This window comes from Myotis nattereri, assembly GCF_964212035.1.
Source record: "Myotis nattereri genome assembly, chromosome: Y".
Taxonomy (NCBI): domain Eukaryota; kingdom Metazoa; phylum Chordata; class Mammalia; order Chiroptera; family Vespertilionidae; genus Myotis; species Myotis nattereri.
This window is the reverse complement of record NC_138094.1, coordinates 38452318-38474783: the sequence shown is the minus strand read 5'-3', so window position 1 is coordinate 38474783 and position 22466 is coordinate 38452318. Positions and strand designations below refer to the sequence as shown.

General features: G+C 40.4%; 1 pseudogene across 1 annotated transcript in view; it reads right to left on the bottom strand.

Moving 5' to 3' along the window:
* Positions 1-6315: 6315 nt before the first annotated feature.
* LOC308512490 (centriole and centriolar satellite protein OFD1-like) overlaps positions 6316-22466 on the bottom strand; it is a 43560-nt pseudogene continuing 27409 nt past the window's right edge. The window contains exons 9-14 of the transcript in view: positions 22307-22437; positions 21684-21779; positions 16650-16774; positions 15074-15186; positions 13964-14077; positions 6316-6473 (exon numbers count right to left, since the gene is read on the bottom strand). The product of the transcript in view is annotated as a centriole and centriolar satellite protein OFD1-like (transcript). The remainder of the gene's footprint in view (positions 6474-13963; positions 14078-15073; positions 15187-16649; positions 16775-21683; positions 21780-22306; positions 22438-22466) is intronic.

Sequence of the window (22466 nt, the reverse complement as noted above, 5' to 3'; positions counted from 1 at the left end):
AGACTATCATTCAAAATTGAAGGGGAAATAAGAAGCTTCACAGACAAAATAAGGCTAAGGGAGTTTATCAATACCAAGCCAGCAATGCAAGAAATGCTAAAGGGATCAGTGTAAAAAGAAGAAATAAAAAGCTCAGAAAGAAAACACACAGAAAAAATAGAAATGGCTACAAACAAGTACCTTTCAATAATAACTTCAAAGGTAAATGGACTAAATGCTCCAACCAAAAGACATCGAGTGGCTGAATGGATAAAAAAAACAAACAAACAAAAAAACAAAACAAAAAACAAAAAACATGACCCATACATTTGCTGTCCACAAGAGACTGACCTCAGAATCAGGGACTCACACAGACTGAAAGTGAAGGGATGGAAAAATATCTTTCAGGCAACTGGAAATGAAAATATAGCTGGGGTAGCAATACTTATATCTGACAAAATAGACCTCAAAGTGAAGGCCATAATAAGAGATAAGGGAGGCCACTTCATAATACTAAAGGATTGAATATACAGAGGATTTAACCCTGAAAAACATATATGCACTCAATACAGAAGCACCCAAATACATAAAAAAAAAACTCCTGGAAGATATCAAGGGAGAGACTGACAACAATACAATCATAGTAGGGGACTTTAATACACCACTGACATCACTGGATAAATCCTCTAGACAAAAAAAAAAAATGGTAAAGAAACAGCAATCCTAAATGACTCACTAGATCAGATGGACTTAATTGACATCTTCAGAACATTTCACCCCAAAGCCACGGAATATACGTTCTTCTCAAGTGCTCATCGGACATATTCAAAAACAGACCACATACTGGGTCACAAACAAAGTCTCCCCAAATTCAAGAAGATTAAAATCATACCAAGCATTTCCTCAGACCACAAGGGCATAATACTAGAAATAAACTAGAATAAAAACAACTCAACATTTTCAAACACTTAGAAATAAAAACACTTAGGAGCTGAATAGCATGTTATTAAATATTGATTGGGTTACCAATGAGATCAAAGAAGAAATTAAAAACATCCTGGAAACTACTGACAATGAAAACACAACAATCCAAAACCTATGGCACACAATGAAAGCAGTCCTGAGAGGGAAGTCTATAGCTCTACAGGTCTATCTCAACAAACAAGAAAAAATGGTAGTAAATCATCTAAAACTACCTCTCAAAGAATAAGAAAGAGAGCAACAAGGAAAGCCCAGAAGGAGCAAAAGGAAGGAGATAATAAAGATTAGAGCAGAAATACATGACATAGAGACAAAAAAAACAATACAGAAAATCAATGAAACCAAGAGCTTGTTCTTTGAAAGGATAAACAAGATTGTTGAACCTCTAGTCAGGCTCACCAAGAATTAAAGAGAGAGGACCCAAATAAACAAAATCAGAAATGATAATGGCGAAATAACAACAGACCCCAGAGAAATACAAATGATTGTTAAAAAATACTATGGACAACTCCACTCCAACAAACTAGACAACCTGGAGGAAAAGGACATATTCCTAGAAACATACAACATTCCAAAACTCAATCAGGAAGAATCTAAAAATCTCAACAGGCCAATAGCTATGGAAGAAATTGAAGAGTCATCAAAAAGCTTCCAGCAAACAAAAGCCCAGGACCACACGGCTTCACAGGGGAGTTTTACCAAACATTCAAGGAAGAACTAAAACCTATCCTCCTCAGACTACTACAAAAAATCCAAGAGGAAGGAACACTTCCAAGCTCATTTTATGAAGCCAGCATCACCCTAATTCCAAAACCAGGTAAAGACAACACAATGAAAGAGAATTACAGGCCAATATCCCTCATGAACATAGATGCCAAAATCCTCAACAAAATCTTGGCAAATCAGATCCAGCAGTACATAAGAGAGATCATACACCATGAACAAGTAGGATTTATCCCAGGGATGCAAGGATGGTACAATATCCGCAAATCAATAAACATGATATACCACATAAACAAATTGAAAGAAAAAAAACACACAGTCATATCAACTGATACAGAAAAAGCATTTGACAAAATTCAACACCCATTTTTGATAAAACCTCTCAGCAAGGTAGGAATAGAAGGATCATACCTCAACATAATAGAAGCCATATATGACAAACCCACAGCCAACAGCATACTCAATGGGCAAAAACTAAAACCATTTCCCCTAAGAACAGGAACAAGACCGGGATGCCCACTCTCACCACTCCTGTTTGACAGTGTACTGGAAGTATTAGCCACTGCAATTAGACAAGAAGAAGAAGAAATAAAAGGCATCCAAATTGGAAAAGAAGAAGTAAAACTGTCTTTATTTGCAGATGATATGATATTATACATAAAAAAACCTAAATACTCCATCAAAAAACTATTAGACTTAATAAATGAATCTGGCAATGTAGCAGGATACAAAATTACTGCCAAGAAGTCTATGGCATTTCTATGCACCAATAGTGAACTTACCGAAAGAGAGACTTAAAAAGCAATCCCATTTACCATCGCACCAAAAAATACTAAGCTACCTAGAAATAAACTTAACTAAAGAGGTAAAAGACCTCTATTCAGAAAATATTCATGTTCTTGGATTGGTAGAATCAACATCATTAAAATGTCCATAATACCCAAAGAAATGTATAAATTCAAGGCACTTTCCATTAAAATACCAATGGCATATTTCACAGACCTAGAACGAACTCTCAAAAAATTCATCTGGAATAAAAAAAGACCCCAAATAGCTGCAGCGATCCTGAGAAAGAACAATGTAGGTGGGATCTCAATACCAGGTATCAAGTTGTATTACAAAGCCACTGTTCTCAAAACTGCCTGGTACTGGCACAAGAACAGACATATAGATCAATGGAATAGAACAGACAGCCCAGAAACGGGCCCGAACCAATATTCTCAATTAATATTTGACAAAGGAGGCAAGAACATACAATGGAGTCCAGATAGTCCCTTCAATAAATGGTGTTGGGACAATTGGACAGATACATGCAAGAAAATGAAACTAGACCGCCAACTTACACCACACACAAAAATAAACTCAACATGGATAAAGGACTTAAATATACGACCAGAAACCATTAGAATATTAGAAGAATCCAAAGGCAACAAAATCTCAGACATATGCCAAAGCAATTTCTTCACCGATACAGTTCCTATGGCATTGGAAACTAAACAGAAAATAAACAAATGGGACTACATCAAAATAAAAAGCTTCTGCACAGCAAAGAAACTATCAACAAAACAACAAGAAAACCCACTGCATGGGAGAACATATTTGCCAATGTTATCACCGATAAGTTTTTAATCTCCAACTAGGGAACTCATACAACTTAATAAAAGGGAGATAATCCAATCAAAAAATTGGCAAAGGACCTAAATAGACACCTTTCAAAAGAGGACATTCAGAAAGCCAAGAGACATATGAAAACATGCTCAAAGTCACTGAAATCATCCGAGTGATGCCAATCAAAACAACAATGAGGTACCACCTCACACCTGTCAGAATGGCTATCATCAACAAATCCACAAAACACAAGTGCTGGAGTGGATGTGGAGAAAAAGGAACACTCGTGCACTGCTGGTGAGAATGCAGACTGGGGCAGCCACTATGGAAGACAGTATGGAGTTTCTCAAAAAACTACAAATGGAACTCCCATTTGACCCTGTGATCCCACTTCTAGGAATATATCCCAAGAAACCAGAAACACCAATCAGAAAGGATATATGCACTCCTATGTTCATAGCAGCACAATTCACCATAGGTAAGATCTGGAAACAGCCTAAGTGCCCATCAGTAGATGAATGGGTTAAAAAACTGTGGTACATCTACACGATGGAATACTATGCTGCTGTAAAAAAGAAGGAACTCTTACCATTTGCAACAGAATGGATGGAACTGGAGAGCATTATGCTAAGTGAAATAAGCCGGTCAATGAAGGAAAAATACCACATGATCTCACTCATTTATGGATAATAAAGACCATTATAAACTTATGATCAAAAATAGATACAGAGGCAGAGCTGCCTCAAACAAACTGTCAAACTACAGCGGGAAAGCCGGGGAGGGCTGGGTGGCTGGAGAGGGGTGACAAGAGATCAGCTGAAGGATTTGTATGCATGCATATAAGCATAACCAATGGACATAAGACACTGGGGGTAAGCGAGGCCAGGGGATTGTCAAGGGCGGGAAAAAAAGGAGACATATGTAATACTCTTTATAATACTTTAAGCAATAAAACAATAAAAAATACTAAAATAAAAAATAAAATAAAATAAAATATCAGAGAGGAATGGAGAGGGAGAGATAGAAACATCAACAATGAGAATCATTGATTGGCTGCCTCCTGTACGTCCCTCACTGGGGATCGAGCCAGCAACCTGGGTTATGTGTCCAGACCAGGAATCAAACTGTGACCTTCTGACTCATAGGTCAACACTCAATCACTGAGCCATGCTGGTTGGGCTGAAAACTTTTTGAAATATACAGTAGGTCCTCGGGTTATATCGCGACATAATGCGATTTTCCCCGTTAAGTCGGAACCCACCTATAGAATCACCTACATCACTCACATGGAGCACATACACAGCAGTAATGAAGTGAAAGAGTAAAAAAAAAAAATTAAAGCAAGATAACAATTCCTGACCTTTACTTGTGGCAGATAATAAAAAACAAAGCACATATGTACATATGTCGAAATGACGGAACTTTTTTTTATTAACACTGTAAATGGGAGATAGTGATGTAACCGCAAAACAACATACATCAAGTTCAACGTAACCCGAGGACTGCCTAAATATAATTTGAGTCCAAAACGTTGACTTTTAGATGTGAAATTTAGCAAGCACTCTAACTGTCCTGTGCGCATTCTCAATAGCCATAGTATTCTAGACTTATGTAATATATTAGAGGCCCAGTGCATGAAATTCGTGCACTCAGGGGGTCCCTCAGCCCGGCCAGAACCCTCTCACATTCTGGGAGCCCTCGGGGGATGTCCCACTGATCGCTTCGCGATGCTACAGAGGTGGGAGAGGCTCCCACCACCACCGCTGCGCTCGCCAGCCATGAGCCCTATGGGAGCGCACTGATCACCAGGATGCAGCTTCTGTATTGAGCATCTGTCCCTGGTGGTCAGTGCCCATCATAATGACTGGTCATTCTGCGGTTCAACCATTTGCATATTAGGATTTTATTATATAGAATTCATGTCTCAGATAGTACCAATCCATTTGTTTTTCATTGATAGCACTTTCATTCTTGTTCTGAAAATAATGAGATAGCTCCAATTTTACAAACCTTACCAATCAAGATCTGTTCACTCTTTGGCCCAAGCAAAGGAGATAACATTTTGTCAGAAGTGTAATATACATACGACTTGAGGCTCCATTTGAATTTTGGATTTCCTCTGCTGTTACCTTTTGTCTCCAACTCCTGTCCCAAGGTTTTCTAACAAACCACAGAAGCCCTCACATCCTCACATACAGACCACTGGTCCATAGCATCAGTACCTTATCCACCTTCTTCAGGTCTTGGTCCTTTTGGGTGTTATGCATGTATTTCTTTAAAGCATATTCACCACAAACAGATTTGTCTTTCATTTCCTGAGCACTCACTTCTAATTCTTTCTCCATTTACGTCTTGAAAGACTCTTCAATAATCCGCTGTAAATAGATGACCAGCAAAATAGGAGATACACATATACATTTGAAAAACACATAGTACTATAACTCTGTTTCTTTATGTGACATGTGCATGACAGAAAACTGTTTCATTCGTTGCTACTATCAAAGTGGCACAAATATATCATGTAATGAAGAATAGGAATTACTGTGCCTAAAGTGTCTGTGTTCCAGATCAAATGAGCCAGGAATTCAAGGAACATGATACAGAAGATTAATCTACGTAAGGTCCAGCAGGCATGAGAAGTAGCAGGGTAATCCATCTGCCTGGGACCAGAATCAGGACATAGAAAGTCAAAGACAATGAGGAGGGAGGAGGGCAGGGCAGCCTGAGGAAGCCACCAGATTGGCAGCCACCTCCCCCAGTTTCTTCTGGTCCTAGCCAGCTGACCTTGAAACCCCTTACACAGGGAAGTTCTACAGCAAAGCAGAGTCCATCTCCTTTCCGAGTGTGTTTTCAGGAACATGAGAATGCATGCTCACAGACTTGCAAAGCTCCCTTTTCCTATGAGACTCCTATTATGCCCATGTACAGCCCTTTTCAGTGGGCTTAAGCACAGGAGAGGATTGGGATGCCTGCAGCAAGCTTTTTAAAAGTTACCTACTAGCATGGAGAACTGAGCTATGCTTATTATACCTTTTCTCGATCCAGTTTTTCTAGTTTTCTCCGTTCTCTTTCCAAAGCTTTCTGTTCATTCTGCCTTCTTTCTTCTCTCAGCTTCTGTTCTTTCAGCAGGGTCCATATTCTTTCTTCTTCACTCTCTTCTCTAACTTCTTTCTCATCTGCACCTAAAGAGACAGAAAATAAAGAGCAGAGGCCCAGGGAGACTGCTCAACTCTCAGTTGATTGTGTTGGCCTGCTGATCCATCTTCATGGTCTCGCAGCCTCCAGCCCCACACCTGGCACAGCATCTGCCTTTTACTTTACTTCGATGAAAACAAGTCACCCTTGCCATGAACAACTTCAACTGTCCTCCTGCCACAACACATTTCCTTATCTTCCTCACCCCTTCTTCTGTACTCTGCCCTTCGCAAGCCTTGCATTTCTGCCTCTATCCTCAGTTGTAACTCTCTATTTAGGATTCTAACTTAAACATTAGTCTGTATTTATACAGCAGTTGTATAACTCTTCCCCTAATTCCCACAAAAGCAATCGAGCCTCTCCCGCCAAGAACAGTACAAAATTAGTACAAAACCAGCACCCCGCCCCTGAACCCCCCTAGTCATCTTACCAACATTTCCCACTTGCCCTGGGCCGATCCCTTCCTGGAGTTTTAGCTATTACCTCTGCCCTGATCATTCTCACATCTTTTTCTCTAGCACAGATCTCTCCCCGAGTCTCATCCGCATTTCTGGCCAGTTCCCTACCATCAACACTTGGAAATCCCACAGCATCAGCTTCAGACCTGAAGTTATCATTCCTGTCCCTTTTTATCATGCCTTTCTACACTACATTCACTCATCCACCAGGGCTTACAGGCTCTAACTCCCCCAGATACTGCAATGAGACTACCTCTCACCTTTTACCTGGACAGCTGAGCTGAAATAACCTAATCAATGTGCTCACCCTGACATCAGTCTCTCTGCCTTCAAGCAACCACCATCAGCAGCACCCTTCATTTCCTGAAAAGAAGACCTGGATTTCTGTTGCTGTCTCTGCTCTGGTGGTGTCCACACCTTCTTTCCGGACTGACCTGAAATAGTACACTACTTCTGCACTGGGAACACTGCACCTCCAGCAGCAGACTCATGCTACCTGGGTATATTTGTGCCTCCCTTGCTCTGTGCTTTGCTTTCAATCTCTCCCTAACCTAATACTCACTTCCTCCCACCTCTCCCACACAACCCCACCACTGAGCAAGCGCCCAGGACCCTGAAAAAAGAGATAAACGAACAGAAGAATATACCATGTTCATGGACTGGTAGAATTAATATCATTAAAATGTGCCTACTATCCAAAGCAATCCTTAGATTCAATGCAATCACTATTAAAATGCCAAGTGCATATTTCACAGATCTAGAAATATGCAAAAAATTTATATTTGCATATAAATTTGAATGTTCTGAACATTCAAATGAGATACAGAACACTGAAAAAGACCCCAAAATAGCCACAACATTCGTTTTTGTTTTTGTTTTTGTTTTTGTTTTTGTTTTTTGTTTTTCGGTATAGCAAAGGCGGAGATTTGTTAAAGAACAAGTACAGACTCCAAAGTAGGGAGGGGGAAAGAGTACCACAGAACAGACTCCCACATAGGGAGGGGGGTAGGGTCCCCTAGCCTCAACATTCTTGAGAAACAGGAACAAATGAGACTACATTGAACTAAAAAAACTTCTGCAAAGCAAAAAAAAATCAGCATCAAAATGAAAAGGGAATCCACTGTATTGGAGCACATATTTGCCAATAATACATATGGTAAGGGGTTAATTTCCAAAACACATAAAGTACTCCTATAATCCACCAAAAGAAAAACAACCCCATTAAATGTGGACAGAAAATCTAAATAGATACTTCTCCAAAGACAACATACAAATGGCAAGAGACATGAAGATAGGCTCAATGTCACTAATTATTAGAGAGATGCAAATTAAAATGACAATGAGGTGCCACTGCAAACCAGCCAGAATAGCAACCATTAATAAGTCATACAATAAGTGCTGGTGAGGTTGTGGATAAGAAGGAACCTTAGCACACTTCTGGCTAAGGAATACAAGATACAGCCACTAAGAAAAACAGTATTCCTAAAGTGACACCTCTCCACCACCACATTTACACAGTATTTTGTACCTGCCTTCTCACAACCACATGAATCTGTTTGTTCTACATCTATTGTTCCAGGCTTTATTTGCCTATTCCCTGTAGCTCAAAGCAAAAGTCCTCACCTGTCACAGGTTTAACTCAATGTCAATCCCACAGATGGCTATGCTTGCCTTTCTCCTCTGGCTCTGGAAGAGCCTAAACTTTTGTAGGCTACACTTTCCCCCCAGCAATGCTAAGAGACAAATTCATAGGTTCACCAAAGGATTTTGAAGGTTTTTGCTAACAGGACAGAAACAACACAGTCATTTCGGACTCATACTCCTGGTCATGAAATTCAAATACCAGAGGAGGCAGTTGATCATTTTCACAGGCAGAAATGCAATCTTCTTCTTGCTTGCAGACCTAAATGCCATCACTTTATCACATGGAATAGCAATCTCAAAAGAGAAATGCTGTTTGGTTGCTGACTTTAAACAATAAAGAAGAAAAAAGGACTATATCTTTGCTGTGCATTGCATAACAACATTTCGTTCAACAGACCACATATATGACAGTGGTCCCATCTTCTCTCTATATAAAAGTCCAAGCAACGGTTAAGACTGGCCGGTAGCTATGATGTGCACTGACCACCAGAGGGCAGATGCTCAAGGCAGAATCTGCTCCCTGGTGGTCAGTGTGCTCCCATAGCCAAGCTCCCATGACCAGACAACTTCCCATGGTTGCTCCCGCGACCCCACCCCTGCCAGTAGGCCCCGATCAGGAGTGGACAAGATGGCCCTGTTCACCAGCCAGGCCAAGGGACCCCCCAAAATCATGCACCAGGCCTCTGGTAAGATTATAATGGAGCTGAAAAATCACTACTGTCTAACTGGTGTGGCTATCACCACATGGTAATGTAATACAATGCATTACTCCCGTGTCTATGGAGATGCTAATGTAAACCAACCCACTGTGCTGCCAGTCATATAAAAGTACAGCACATACAACTACGTCTAGTACCTAATACTTAATAAATATAATAAAGGACCATGTCACTGGTTTATGTATTTACTACACTACCCTTTTAATCACTGTTTTATAGTGGTTTTTTTTTTTTTCTAATGATAAAGAAAAGTGTGCTGTGAAACAGCATCCCATGTTATATGGGCAGCAACTTCATATACCTCATGTTTATTACATCTCTCGATGGCGTCATTTTCTCCTGTGCTTGATTTAATCTTGTTTTGTACAGTAACATGCTGTATGTGCTTGTACCGGAGGGGCAATAGGCTACCTGGATGTACAGGAGGCTGTACCACCTAGATTTACAAAAGTGCACTCTGATGTTCACACAACAATGAATTCCCCAAGGACACATTTCTTAGAATACATACCTGCTATTAAATGGTGCATGACTGTACTTTGTAGCTACCTAATTAGTATTTCCACTGGACATCTCAAAGATATCAAGTTTTGGATTTTTTCACTTCCCTTTGTATCCAAACGAAGAGGGGAAATGATGATTATAAGAGAATTTTTCAATGATCAATGTAAACATTACTTAAGAATAATTTTAAAAGCCATTGTTATAATTTTCATTCTATCTCTGAGATAGAACACCTATGAACTCAGTTGGTTTCCTTTATTGTATTATTTTTATTTCCTACTCACCCAGGTCTCTGCGAAACAACCTATCACAGCCACTCTTGGGTGGCCACTGCCCCTACTCAGTATCTATCCCATCAGAGGTCTTGGGTTGTCCCACTGCAGTATGCCCAGCACCCAGCACACAGGAGGTGTTTGTTTTTCTTTTTTCACAATTAAATCAATGAGGTGATATTGGGTGATAGAGTTTTCATATATGAAGTGAAGGTTCTCAATGAAGTCTCGCTGAATGAGTGCTTTACAGGATGGTGTACCCTGGAATCAGTGAGAACAATCCTTTCAAAGTCTTGTTTCCTTTGGCAATTCCTCATCTCCCTGAGTATGCTGACTTGAACCAAGAAACTACTTACAAGAGGCGTTGAACATGATAGTCCCATCCAAACACTGGAAAAACAAGAGGTGGTTTTACTTAAGAAATCTCCTTTCAAGCTTGAGGCTTAAACTCTTTATTTTAAGGAGAAAAAGATCTGGCTGGAGTATGAGACAAAGCTCTAATCTCCCCCTAGAGCTTTCCTCCCTGATTCCACACAGGGGAGGGAAGTGTGTAAATTAGAGACAGTAAGAAGAAAGAGAAAGTGGGCCAGACAAGTTTGATGACGAGTTTTCCTCCAATGTCATCAGCTCTTCTGAAAACTGAAATATAAAGGTTCTTCTGTCCTTATTTTTTTTTTTTTAAAGACATGAAGGAAACAAAGAATTATTAACATACTACAATCACATTGAAGATGTATATGGGTATTAACCGCCATTTCAATTTTATACTATGATTTCCCAAAATGGAATGGTTTCTGAAGAACTGTCTTAAGCAAAAAGGTAACTGCTTTGTCAGACTATGGACAAATAAGAAAAATACAATCTTCCAAAACTCAATCAGGAAAAATCAGAAAACCTGAATAAGCCAGTAAGTACTGATGGAATTGAAGCAGTAATTAGATAACTTCCAGCAAACAGAAGTCCTGGTCCAGATGGCTTCATAGGGAAGTTTTATCAAACATTCAAAGAAAAACTAATACCTAATCTCCTCAACTATTCCAAATATCCAAGGGAAAGGAACACTTTCTATGAGGACAGCATTACCCTAATCCCAAATGCAGATAAAGCCACTACAAAGAAAGAGAATTATCCCCGATGAATACAGACCCTAAAATCTTCAACATAATTTTAGCAAATGAGATCCAGCAATACATTAAAAAGACCATACATCATGACCAAATGGCATTTATTCTAGGAATGCAAGGCTGGTACAATATCCACAAATCAATAAATGTGATATATCACATTAACAGACTGCAACACTCAAAAATCACATGATCATTTCAATCAATGCAGAAAAAGCATGACAAAATCCAACACCCTTTTTTGATAAAAACTTTCAGTAAAGTAGAAATAGATCATATCTCAACATATTAAAAAGCCATATATTACAAACCTACAGCCAATATCATACTCAATGGCTAAAAACTAAAACCATTTTCCCTAAGAATAGGAAGACAGGGATGCAACATAACAGGATATAAAATTAACACCCAGTAAACTATGGCATTTTTATATACCAATATTGAACGCTCAGAAAGAGAAATAAAAGAACAATCCCAATTAGCACTGCAACAACAACAAAAAATTGAGACTTATGAATAAACTTAACCAAAGTGGTAAAATACCTATACTCAGAAAACCATAGCACATTGAAAAAAGAGGTAGAAGAAGATATAAACTAGAGGAAGAATATACCATGTTCATAGATTGGCAGAAATAAATACCATCAAAATGTCCATACTACCCAAAGCAATCTTTAGGTTCAATGCATACCTATTAAAATACCAATGGCATATTTCACAGACTTAGAAAAATACTCTAAAAATTATACCAATAAAGACCTCAAAAGCTGCAGCAAGCTTGAGAAAGAGAAAAGTTGGAGGAATAACAATACTAGATATCAAGTTATACTAGAAAGCCACTGTAATCAAAATAGCCTGGTACTGGTACAAGTATCGCATACAGAGCAATGGAACAGAACTAAGAACCCAGAAATTGACCCACACCACTATACTAAACTAGTATTTGACAAAGGAGGCAAGAGCATACAATGGAGCAGAGGCAGTCTCTTCAAGAAATGGTGTTGGGGTAATTAGACAGATATATGCAAAAACATGAAATAAGACCAACTTATACCATACACAAAATAAACTCAAAATGGATAAAAGACTTAAATTTAAGTTGGGAAACCATAAAAATCCTAGAAGAAATCACGGGCACCAAAATCTCAGCCATCTTACACAGCAACATGTTTATGGATACAATGCCTAGGGCAAAGGAAACTAAGAAGGAAATAGACAAATGGGGCTACATCAAAATAAAAAGCAGCTGCACAGCAAAAGAAACCATCAAGAAAATAACAAGAGCCCTGACTGGTTTGGCTCAGTGGATAGAGCGTTGACATGTGGACTGAAGGGTCCTAGGTTCGATTCTGGTCAAGGGCATGTACCTTGGTTACAGGCACATCCCCAGTGGGGGGTGTGCAGGAGGCAGCTGATTGGTGTTTCTCTCTCATCGATGTTTCTAACTCTCTATCCCTCTCCCTTCCTCTCTGTAAAAAATCAATAAAAGTATTTTTTTAAAAAGAAAATAACAAGAGAGTCTACTGCATGGGAGAACATATTTGCCAATGATACATCCAATAAGGAGTCAGTTTCCAAAATATATAGAGAACTCATACAATTTAACAAAAACAAGGTAAACAGTCCAATTAAAAAATGGGCAAAGGACATAAATAGACACTTCTCCAAAGAGGACATACAGAAAGCCAAGAGACATATGAAAAAATTCTCAGAGTAACTAATCATCTGGGAAATGCAAATCAAAACAACAATAAGGTACCAGCTCACACCTGTCAGAGTGGCTATCATCAAGAAATCAAATGACAGCTGTTGGCGAGGATGTGGAGAAAAGTACACTGCTGGTGGGAATGCAGACTGGTGTAGCTACTGTGGAAAACAGTATAGTTTCCTCAAAAAATTCAAAATGGAACTCCCATTTGACCCAGTGATCCCACTTCTAGAAATATATTCTAAGAAACCCAATGCACTCATTAGAAAGAATAAATGCACCCCTATGTTCATAGCAGCACAATTTACAGTAGCTGAGATTTGGAATGAGCCTTAAGTGCTCATCAGCAGATGAGTAGATAAAAAAAACTATAGTACACTTACACAATGGAATACTGTGTGGCAGTAAAAAAGAAAGAACCCTTACCATTTGCAACAGCATGGATGGACCTGGAGAACATTATGCTAAGTGAAGTAAGCCAGTCAAAGAAAGATAAGTATCACATGATCTCCCTCATGTGTAGAATCTAATGAACAAAATAAACTGATGAACAAAAATAGACCCAGAGACATAAAAGCATGGAACAGACTGTGAAACCTCAGAGGGAAGTCAGGGGAGGGGAGGTGGGTAGGAAGAGCTCAATCATTGAACTTGTATGCATATATGCATAATGAGTGAACACAAATAATGGGATGGTGAGGGCCTGTGTGTGTGTGGGGGGGGGGGGGGCGGGCGTGTGCCAGGAGCAGGCTGGAAGAGGTCAATGGGGGAAAGAAGGGGACTTCTGTAATAGTTTCAACAATAAAGATTTTTTTTTAAAAAGCCACTGTTGGGGAAGATTAATGAGAAGCAACTCCTTTAATTTTCTCCTCTTTACATGTTCAAATTTATTTCAGAAATGTATTAACAATGGCAATACTCAACTCTAAGACTTTGAATAATTTATGCTTATAAAGGTCCTCCCTCAATAAATGAAATAACTCACTAGGAACAGGCTGGCATTTAGTAGCTATCATACTATCTGTAGTTACAACCAAGGAAAACTTACTTGGGTAATGAGAGGAGATAGGTCTGGCAGGAGGAGCACCCAAGGCAGTTCCCAAGAGAGGCATGTCACCAGCAGGATGGAGGCCATTCACTTCAAACTGTATCGGCATGTCTGCTGCATCTATAATAGGTACAAATGAGTGTCCCAGGAGTCCTTAACAACAGCAAAAGAAGGCAGGGCAGTATGGGGGTAACTTTGGCTGCGCTCAAGTCTCAGCCAAAGCAACCAAGCCAGATCTTTTCCTACAGAATTAATCCTAAGACTTTCAGCATACCACTTGACAATCTATTTGCTTCTCAAAGTGTTATTACACTTAAAAGAATTAGATTTGTTTCCAAAACTAGATTTATAACCCAACAGGAAAGTGACAGAATTCACCTGACTTGCTGATAATTATATGAACTCCATTTAGATAGTAAAGCCTTAACAAAATTGTTAAAAAGTTAGTTGCAAAGAATTTACCAATTTTATTAAGCTCTTTCATTTAACTGTTCAAAGTAGAGTACTTTCAGATTTGACAATGAAGCTCACAATGCAAAACTACAGATTATATACAAATATAAAGATTTCCTAGGCTAGAGAGAACCTTAGAGCTGACTGACTTCTATATCCTAATTTTATACTTAAGCAGTATGCTCCCAGAGAACAATCTAAGGCAGAGCCAGAGCCAGGCCTCCAGTTTTCAGATAAGGAAGCTAATATACTTCCACCTCCATTCATTCACTAAGAATGAGGTTTCTACATCTGATGCAGTCATCAGAATCTGTATAACTTAAATAACTTAGCATCTTCATATTCCATAAAAAGAAAAAAAAATTAAGAATCAGGTATTTTAATCTGAGGCAATCCCAAACTTGGTAAATTAAGTTAAGGGTTCACTTGTGAGCTTAGCTCCAACTTTGAAATTATTGGTTATCTTGAAAATTAAAAAAAAGTAACACTCAAATAGACCCATCAAAATCTGTGATATAAAAAAGGTAATACATCTGTATCCATGTTTTTATCACAAAATACAAATGTTGTAATTTTTAAGGCCTTTGATTTAACAATGGATATATTTCACCAAGACTTAGCTTTCTACATTTTCAACTGTTAAAAACTGGTACTTACATTTAAACTTACGTTCAAAAGATGATCCAAATTCCTCATTATCCTCAAAAGATAGTTCATCCACATTTGAAAATTTATGTCTGTCTTGAACTTCAGTTTGTCTTTGATAAAGACTGGGTTGAAAGAATAAAATTCATGAGTGTGAAGTTGTAATAAGGTAAAACCAAGAGCACAGGGCTATGAAAAGCCTTTGTGACTCTGGAAAAGGCTCTAGAGCGGTGGTTCTCAACCTTCCTAATGCCGCGACCCTTTAATACAGTTCCTCATGTTGTGGTGACCCCCAACCATAAAATTATTTTCGTTGCTACTTCATAACTGTAATTTTGCTACTGTTGAGAATCGTCATGTAAATATCTGATATGCAGGATGTATTTTCATTGTTACAAATTGAACATAATTAAAGCATAGTGATTAATCACAAAAACAATATGTAATTATATATATGTTTTCCGATGGTCTTAGGCGACCCCTGTGAAAGGGTCATTTGACCCCCAAGGGGTCTCGACCCACAGGTTGAGAACCGCTGCTCTAGAGAATGAACTGTGCTCTGTGAAAATGAAAGCTGTCCTGCACTGGGCACGCTCCATGCAACTGGCATCATTCCAAGTAATCAAGACATTAGCTTGGGCACTCTGCAGAACCACCTTACACTGTGAGGCAGGTATTATATTGCTGACAAGAAATAATGTGGCACTCTCAATGCTTTTATATTTTCAAGAACCACAAAACGTTTTTGAAAAGAACAAATTCTGCACAGCATCAGTATGAGTCAGCTGAAGATGCAAAACTACAAGCCCCATGTGCATCCAAGTGCCCTAACTCCCACATGGGTGTGCTGTTTCTCCTCTTGGCTTTATCATGAGAAAGCAATATAAATAAATGCACATTACACGCATTAGGACCATGATGGACACATGTGGCAGTTTTCAACTCTGTACACTGGGAGTGAATCAAAATATGCAGACAGATGTCCAGCCTGGAGCCCAGAACTAAGGAGTCAGAGTGCCGTCCATATGGATCAAGCACAGACAGGAGTCTCCTATGCGCCTCAATCCCAGCCTGGGTGACCCGCCACCCAACTTCTACATACGCCATTCTACTTCAGCAATCAGACCCTACAACCCACTACCAATTCAGTATTTATCTCAATAGACAAATTAGACTTTTGTTTGGACTAAATGCCCAAATATTTTTTAACTGACTTATTTTTTTTGAAGGACTTTAAAATTAAAATGTGTGAAACTACTTCAAGTTTAAAAATAAACTGAATTTGCTTCTGTAGATTTTGTATGTTGCTTTTTTATTTCTATAAACCAAGTCTATTCATAGAACTATGAAAATGCTTACTGCTACCATAGTGCACTGTGTACACATCAGGTTTAGCAAACAAGGAAAAATTAATTATTTGCTAAAAGGAATTTTCCCCAAATAATTCAGATGATTCTTGAAGATTACACATCATCTTACAATCTGATTCTACACTCCACATGGTCTTGAGCGTCACTTTAAAACAACGCAAAGTCAGGGCCATTCAGCTAACCAGACTTGGCTGGGCCAATCAGAATGTGGAACTTACTTGGCTTTCTGCTCCAGAAGGCTTGAGAGTGAATGGATGGAAAGGCTGTGCCTAGATTCAGTTGCTGAAGGCGGGAGCATTCTTTCAGGACAAGGACTGGGAAAAGCAAAGGACTGGGATTGGTCCAGACCTAAAGGGCAAAAGGTATCAGGACAAGAGTATTACAAATTACACAGTGAAAACAGCAACATGGTTCCCAAGGAGTTTAATTTGAAAAGAAATTCTATTATCCTTGCAAATAGTTGAGTATGATGTATAACTGACCCACATTATTAAGGATTCAGCATTAATAATAAAACTAATCAGCAGTAAGGGAAAAGCCATTGATTACCATTCTCTGAACACGTCTGCATGTCAAGCAAAATGCTGAACTTGCTCTAACCCGTTGCCTCCCACAATGTTATGTCACAGGGGAGAAGTCTCTGGTAAGCAGGCAACCATAGGTGCAGTGAGGATGAAGCTACTCAGGCTAAAGATTTCCCAGGTACAGCAAGCATAGACTTCTCCTCCTTCTTGCTCTCTACAGCTCACTCACTCGTACTCAGATAAAAGGACCATGAAAGTCCTGAAACCCTTTCTGCAGAAGCTTACCTACATGAGTGGAGGCAGACTCTTAGATGCTAGTGGGCTTCTAGCAACAGAATACCGAAGAAAGCTTTTTCTAAGCAATCAATCTCTTGCTCTAGCTCTTTCATTCTTGCCTTGGTGTGATTACAAACTAAAGATCAGAAATGTGGGAGCAAACAACTGCTTGTATTTGGATGATTTATGATCCTTGGTGTAACTGTCTCTCCCATCAGCTTTTCCTGTTTGAGATGATTTTTTTCAAGAAATCCCTGCTTGTTTCACCAGTAGGAGACACCATAAATCTGCTGGCAGAATGATGAAACAGAGATGGCTTTGGCTGGGGGCTAAATGAAAATAATGTGACCAATGAGCAGGAAAAAAAATTCAAATATGCTTGATATTTTTTTTTAAATGAAGAGAGAGGTATTAATAAGAACAAATATGCACACTAAACAATTTCTGAAGCCAATTCTTATTTATTAGCATTTTTTTGAGAGCTTTATGTACCAGTTATAACTTCACAGACCTTGTTTTTAGGCCTTTTTTTAGTCCTCATTTAAAGATGTATTTTCCATTGAAGAGTGAAAGGGAAGAGTAGAGGAATAGGGAGAGAGAAGAGAAACACTGATGTGAGAGACACCTCAACTTGGCCTCCCACATGCACCCCCAACCAAAGATGGTGAGAAAACCCACAACTGAGGTATATGTGGTTGACAGAAATGGAACCCACCATCTTTTGGTCTGCAAGCCATCGCTCTAACCACTGAACAAAATTAGCCAGAGCTAGGCCTTCCTTCTTAATGCATGATATTATTTCACAACCCACGATCCACAATCATATTCATAAATTTGGTAACAAAGCCTAAGCAGACCTGAATTCACTGTTGATAAACTTTACCTGAACTGATGCAAATCCATTCATTACCTTTATTTATTCTACCCAGCATGGATAGTCACATATTTGACTGCAAACATGGTTCACTAAAGGATGCTGCCCCAGAACTCCCAGGGCTGTGGCAAAACCACTATAGGGCCCAATCTATCTATGCTAATATAAGTTTATGTGGTTGTTAAGCCCTCACGCCGCAATGCCCTCATGCCCATCACATCCATCATCAGGAGGCTGCGTGCACAGGTGGGCGCAGACTTGATGCTGTGTGCACGGAGGCGGGGCCTGGCAGCTAGCTCCACATGGCGTGGCCTGGGGTGCCGCAGTCTTTTTGCATCAAGGGTTCAGGAATTTGGAGAAGGGGCTGACACATAAATGGATACACTGGACAAGAAGTATAAATTTGGAAGGCATGGGGGAAAGCCAGGCGGAAACCAGCTCTCTAGTGGAGTGGCTTGCCGAATTTCTGGACCCATGGCTTTTTATTTACACATTTTGCCCTTTAGCAAAATAAACACACATATCAAAGGTCAGGTTTGATAAACAGGAAAAAATTATCAGGTCAGAGGAACTGCTTTTGGCCTTTCCTCTAGCAGCAGGTAATAATTTGCAGATTTTCAGCCCTGCTGAATATAGAAGCCCATCAGCCTTCTGGTGAACTTCTCGCATTTATTATGACCTGCTGGTCTTAGCTTCTAGCACTGGGGGTCCCGAGGCTTTACATGCCTGCAGGCAGGGACCCTACTCCAGCCTACCTCTTTGGGGCAATTCATCCAGGAGCCTACATCTTTGGGGCGATCTATCGTGGGGCTCCAGAACTGAGAGGGCACAGGCCAGGCTGGGGGGCCCCTTCCGCCTGACTGCAGGAATTTTGTGCACCAGGCCTCTAGTCGATAATAAAAGCATAATGTGCTAATTAGACCGGACAGCCGAATGACCTTCCAGACATCCTTCTGGACAACCTTCCAGACAAAGCCACAGCTGCGAGGTCTGAGGCGAGCCACCGAAGGTGAGTGCACAAATTTCATGCATCAGGCCTCTAGTTTTCAGATAAGGGTATGAGGACCTGCAGCCACAACAAGACTAACAACTCTGCTCCTCCCACATTACACCTGGGGAGCTAAGGCTAGGTCATACAGGTAGGGAGGTGTACAGATGCTGGGACTCCCTAAGCAAAACCTGGACATGCATAGCCAGTCTTGTGGCCGCTACTCTCCAGCAATGCCTCCAGGGCAATGCATGTGTTTGAAAAGGTTCCATCCTCAAACTATTCATCTTTCGAGATCACTGTGATTTCAGCTGTGGGCAGTTTAGCAAATAGGCGTGAGAGAAAATAAGGAACAGGGAAGGAGTCAAGAGATAAAAATGAAACTAGCGTGGAAGATGGGAAAAGGAACTGAGGAGGAGTGAGTACAAATAGGAACTGAGGAAGGCTCCAGGCCAGGAAATGTGGAAACCAGTTCAACTGCTAACACACAGAAACTTTCTTTTTGAGCTTTGTATCTCAGCTTCAGTACACCTGTTATGAAGAAGAGGCAGGCAGTATGCATCCTCAGGGCAAACATGCAGTAACATGATAGCAGTAATCCTTCTGAGTATCTGATGTGTTGCAGGCACTCAACTGAGAGCCATCTCATTTTGCCTTCTTCACCATGGCAAAGTAGATATTCATATCCCCATTGCAAATGAGGAAACTGAGGTCCAACTGTAGCTGGAGAAATCACTGGGTCAAATTTTTCCGACTTTAGTGGTAGTGGGTGGCTCTTGCAGTATCTTTAGAAAAAGACTTTTCTAAGACTCCCATGGGAGAATGAATGTATTTTATTGGTGTGTAATTATATTTTCTGGTCTGCAGGGTTCAATGTCCCTTAGCCTAGTCCTGAAAAGAGTGCAGACGGGGCTCCAGCAGAATCAAAGAGTAGGGCCAGTATCCAGAGTGTCCATTCCATGGTGGAGCAGGGCATGATTTAGTGTCAGGCTACATTTAGTACATCAGTACACTGTGTGAAGTCTACATGGCTGTGGGTCACAGGGTGAGTAGAGGGAGGTAAGAAGACCATAAGCTGGGAATCTGAGGTGAGCAGCGAGAGAGAGGGGCTTCTTTGTTCAGGAGCTTAAAAATTAAATATTCCTGTACTTGCGGTGGCATGCCTATTTCTGGCTACTGACTTATTCCCTGGTGTGACTGACTAACAGATAAGCAACATCCCACGTCATGCAGACCTCACTGGGCATGGGTCCATTGTCTAGTGCCTTCCCACAGTGATCTTTAGGTAATAAACTTGGAGACTATTAACTGCAATTCCCTGGCAAAGCTGTATAAATGGCATGTCTCTATTACCTAATCTTCCTTTTACTCCTTCCCTGTTAATAACCAGGTTATTATAATGGTTATCACAAAGAAGTTAAATGTGTCCAACCAAGGTTAATCAGTAACTTCAAAATTGAGGTGCAAAAACATAAACACTGTATATAATCAATGTGATATATACTAACCTCTATCTAAAGCAACTGAATGACAGGTCCACCAGTCACTCTGACATGTACTGATACCAGGGGGCAGACACTCAACGCAGGAGCTGCCCCCTGGTGGTGAGTGCGCTCCCACAGGGGGAGTGCCGCTCTGCTGACTGACCTGTTCCTGGAGGCCCACCAGCCAGCAGCAGTAGCCACTCACTCCCTCAGTAGTCCTGCAGGTCCAATCTCTAGAGAACAGGCCAGGCACCAACAGACCAGTACCACTAGCACAGGGCCACTAGCCTCCTGAAAGTTGGCCTCAGGCACCGCAGCTGCTTCCCCTCCCTAGACACTCTGCAAGGAAGAAATCTTGACAATCCCTGGGAACGTCAGGGACAGATCTGGATCCTGGGCAGGCAAGGGCATCCCACCACCTGCCCAAAGGGCAGATTGCGTTCTCCCCCTACCGCCCCTCCATCCCATACCCTTTGGGACAGGCGCCAGATGCAGGCAAGCGCCACTGCAGCAGACCAGCTTCTCCTGATCAGGACTGACTGGGCGTGAGCCTGCGGCAGGTGCAGCAGGATCAGGATGAGCGAGAGTGGTAGGCAGTAGCAGCAGGTGGCGCTGGACTGCCAGTTTCAGCACAATCCCCACAGGCCACACTGAGGGACCCCACCCATGCACAAATTCATGCACCAGGCCTCTAGAGTGACATAAGTCACCCTGCTTCTCACATATTTTACTCATCTCTCAAGGAACACGTAAAAACCCTGAAGGGTCAGATTGATCTTATTATCAAGGTAACAAATATAAAAGAAAAACCAAGGTCCATGAATTTGGGAACCTCTGTGCCATTACACCTTTCTTATTTGGGGTACAAGGCTCTTCCAAGCCAAAGGAACCTATAAAAGCAAGTCACGTTAGCTGATGACTGACTGGTTGGTATTCCTGAAATGGACAGAGTTTTTACTTCTAAGATGACATATTTCTATGGCTTTTCCCCTACTATGAGAATTACTGAAACTTCAGTAATGATCATTACATTTCCATATATACTGGAAGTTTTACACATACACATTTGTAAGTTAAAAATCTCTCTAACCTGTCTCAATCTGCTTCAGTTGCAATTTTAAATCAGCCACCTGCATAGTTAACCTCCTTACAGAAGCATCATAATTTAATATCTGGGCCTTCAGCTTTGCAGAATGCTCAACCTGAAAAGATTTAAAGAAGGGAAGAAATCAATGTAAAAGAAATCCCAGTTCACTTCAAAAGGAACAAGTCTTTTATAGGGCTTATTCTCTTTTCCATTTTGCCCATTCTGAGCAGCTTCATGCCTGTGGTCCACAGGTCCCTAGAAAACAATAGAGCACACAAACAAGTTTGCCACCTCCATTTGCACTCATCTCTAAGAACAGTTCTATAAGATATGAGGCAGACACCAGAGTGTCAACAATTCTAAGTCACAGGGCAAGAATCAAGAGACATTACTAGAGGGCACAACCGAGACTGGGACAATTTCTGTTTATGAGTGCGCTTTCCTTGGGATTTTATTACTGTTATAAATATAGTTATATCATCACCCAAGAATTTCTCAGGTGAGAAGGTTACCTTAGAATAGTGGGGGGATAATTTTTGATGTTAAAACCAATCTGATTTACACTGGTGTGACACACACCATGCTTACATGTGTACACAGTGGATCAGACTAACACCCGACCAAATAAAGATCAGTACTCACTTCACTTTGCAGCTGTCTCTGCAGAGCCTCCTTGTGAGTTTCAAACTTCTTATGCCCTAACACGAAAGCAGCTCCTGCTTCCTTCAACTGTTTCTGCAAATTTACCAGTTCAGGAGGTGGTTGAGCTATAACTAAGAAGGTAAAAAAGCCTAGTGATTAT